At 42.6% G+C, this 3387-nt stretch overlaps 1 protein-coding gene across 1 annotated transcript in view; it reads right to left on the bottom strand.

The window, feature by feature from the left end:
* The window catches only part of Stag2 (stromal antigen 2), a 132059-nt gene that overhangs the window by 127469 nt on the left and 1203 nt on the right, over positions 1-3387 (bottom strand). The window lies entirely within an intron of this gene.

Genomic DNA, 3387 nt, shown 5'->3' with positions numbered 1-3387 from the left:
AAAAAAAAAAAAAAAACAAAAAAAAAACAAAAAAACAAATACATTGCTTTGGATTCCTTTCCTAACTTAAACACATATTCAAAAGGCATCTAACAGAGGAACAAAATAAGCTTGACACAGAATACCACACTGCAGAAAGCAAGGCACTTACCTTGGACTTTGGGAGCAAATATAGTAATTAAAGGAGATCAAGAGTCTTAATTTTAATTGTACTTTTACTGCTGATGGCAATATGAAAAAATGTTCTTAAAAGAAAACAATGAAATAGTTTTTCCTATCAACTTTCAAGTAGTAAGAAGAGGGGGATGTTGGGAGGGTACATCATTTTAAATGTAAATACTCAATTTCCTATTGATTTTTTAAAAAGAAACCTTTCTACCCTGTCTGTCTGAATACCTTATAATACTACAGTACTTCACAATGGGAAGAAATGGCTAGTAAGTCCATTCCTTTTCCAATCCACCTCTCTACCTAGTCATTAAACAGCAAACACTGAAGCTGAATTCAGCCATGTCAAGCTTCCTCCTGGAATGTTCCCTGTGGCACCCCAATCCCTTCACTGTCACTTACTCCACTGCCAAAGCCCCTCCTATTAATAGTAAATCCCTCTCCTACTGACTCACAGCAGCTCCAACTTAATGAAACACACACCAAGAACAAGTTGCTAAATAGACAAATGGAATTTCCTATTTAAAAAAAAAACACAATCAAAGGGAAAGCAGAAGCCCAGCACGTTCAAACTGTTCCATTTTAAGTCTTATCTGTAAGAATTTATGTTGTTTTCCCTGCAGGGCTTGTTCAAATATTTTCGAAACTTGGTATGCTAGGCATTATGTAATTTCCTACACACAAGCCTAAGTTTCTGTGTAAATAACTTAAGTAAATATAAAGTCAACACATCAAAATGTCAAGACTTTGAAATCTCTCTTCCAAATTCTTTTTCCTCAACTACAGAAATTGTCAAGCAAACAGCAGAGTAGAATAAGTTACCAATGAGCCCTTCTGAACTCATCTAGCCACAGTAATCAACTGGCAGCCACCTCTCCTTTCATCTCTGGCCTCCTACTCTCCCTATCTTGAAAGAGAATGGAGAGGCGGTACTCACTAAGGACACTGAGGATAACACCAAGGCAACCAAAGTATCAAAGTGCCAAGCTAAAAAGTCAAAACCTTACAGTGTTACTGTAAAGCACCCTGCCCAACTCCTAGATAGTAACATCTAAAAATTCAGTAAAAAAAAAAAAAATTGAAATAACCATATTTACTACTCAATGAGTACATTTTATATTTTAAAAGGATAAATAGAAATATGAGGTGAAATGAACTTAAATATTTCTAATCAGCAGGAACTCACGTACTTGATCCGAAAACGGAAAGAAAAAAAAAAAAAGACGATTTAACAAAATGTGTCATGAAATTACAATTCAACCACTTGAAAAACCGCTGAACACTTCTGCCTTAACTGGTCCTTCTGATCCCTAATTATAGATTGATATCAACACAGAAAGAAAACCAGGCATTTTGACGTAAGTGGTTTAAAATGCTCAAAATTAACCCCACCGTTCATTGAGAAATATATGATATGAAAGCAAGACCAAACTACCTGAATTGCATGCTGTTAAACAGAAATGTATCCACTTTCCATGGCCATCAAAAAAAAAAAAAAGCATAATAAGTTCACATATACCCTTAAACGCAACGCACTGGGCTCCAGACAGAATTAGGAGACCGCCTCCTGCTTTTGCTCCTAACCAATACGCAGAGAGAGAAGGCTGGCAGGAAAGTGCTGCGAGGACAGTAACAAACACCAGCAAGCTCCCGAGCAGGCCCTGCTAGAGCCAGGAATGACGCACTTCGGTAACCCGACTCTTTCTCCCCTCCACCCCCCGCCCCCAGCAGCGGTGCTGACACCGCCAACAGCCCGGAGTAGGAAAAAAGACAACAGAAAAAAAAAAAGGCAATGCTTGGACCGCACTAGGTTTCATTAAGAAACCTCGATTATTCCTCTTTCGACACTAGCCACCAGGACTAAACAGGGAAAGAAGCTTCGTGCTTAAGCAAGTCCCAGCATGGTGGTTTAAGTCACTAAATTAAGCTGATAATGAGTCCAATCCACAGAGACATATATACAGGGTGTGGCTGCTGTGAAATACGGCGGTCCGTGGGAGAAAGGGGGTACGGAATTTACACTCCAGTGTGAAGGGAAGATGGGGTTTTACCAGGGTCGAGGAGGAGGCGGCCCGCGCATTTTAAGGAACCATTGCAAACCGACACAAGCGTCTCCTTTACTTAAACCTAACCCCACATCAAAAGTTTCTGATAGACATAGCATAAAAGCTGGAAATAATCATTAAATCGAAAAACACGACCCTCAATTTAAAAACTACATACAGAAGAAAGGAGGAGGGAGAGGGAGGGAGTAGGCAACAACATAAAAAAACATCCTAGGCCACGGAGGGGAAAGTCTCCCAGACCGGATGAAACTACTAATGCAATATTAAAAATTCAAGTCGAGCACCAAAGCCCGAAAAAAAAAAAAAATCACACGATAACCCATTACCGTTGAGGATTAAAAATAAAATGACATATAACACCAAGGAGAAGAAACTAAATGCCGAAAGTACAGCGGCTTATCAAAAATAAAAATAAAAATAAATCAAAACTAAAGGCAAAACAAGACATTGTCGCGGCGGGAGGGAAAGGGAAAAAAAGGCCGAAATCAACAATACGTTTACAATTCTAGGCCAGAAGAAAATGGGAACGGGGCTCAAAGTTTTGCGGAACTACTTGATGCTGTTTCCCACACCTTCTCTCTCCCATGGCCCAGCCGACCCTTTTTCTCCTAAAATTGTAGTCCGCAGATCTCCGGATACGTGAGAGAAGAAAAGAGAAAGTCGCCCTCAAGCAAGAATAAAAGTGTGGAGGGAAAACAGAGGCTGCCTACCTGGGGCAAGGATCAGCTCAGTTCGTGCCTTGAGAAAGACAGTGCGGGTGGGGGTGGGAACGAAAAAGCAGCACTAAAACTAAAACAAAAGTGGCGCCAAAACCCCCCAACAAACAGCCTTCCACTCCCGCCCTTCCCCCCCCTCCGCCCATGCCAGGCAGGCAGGGCCCCCTTCGGGGCAAGCTCTACGCGCTGGGGACCGACGCCGCCGGACCCCAAACGATTTCGAAAATTGGTGCCCTAAGAAAACTGACCGAAGTCGGGGCCTCGGGAAGGATGGAGAGATCGATGCCAACCGCTTTGCCCAAGCAGTTCCCCCACCACGCGCTGGAGATGATGGGGCGGGGGAGAGAAGCCGAGGGGCCCGTCACATGAATGTTGTTCCCTCTCTAGGAAGGGAGGAAGAGAGGGAGGGAGGGAGGGAGGAGAGGGAGGGAGGGAGG

This window comes from Mus pahari, chromosome X (genome assembly GCF_900095145.1).
Source record: "Mus pahari chromosome X, PAHARI_EIJ_v1.1, whole genome shotgun sequence".
NCBI classification, from domain to species: Eukaryota; Metazoa; Chordata; class Mammalia; order Rodentia; family Muridae; genus Mus; species Mus pahari.
This window is presented reverse-complemented; position numbering and strand designations above follow the sequence as displayed.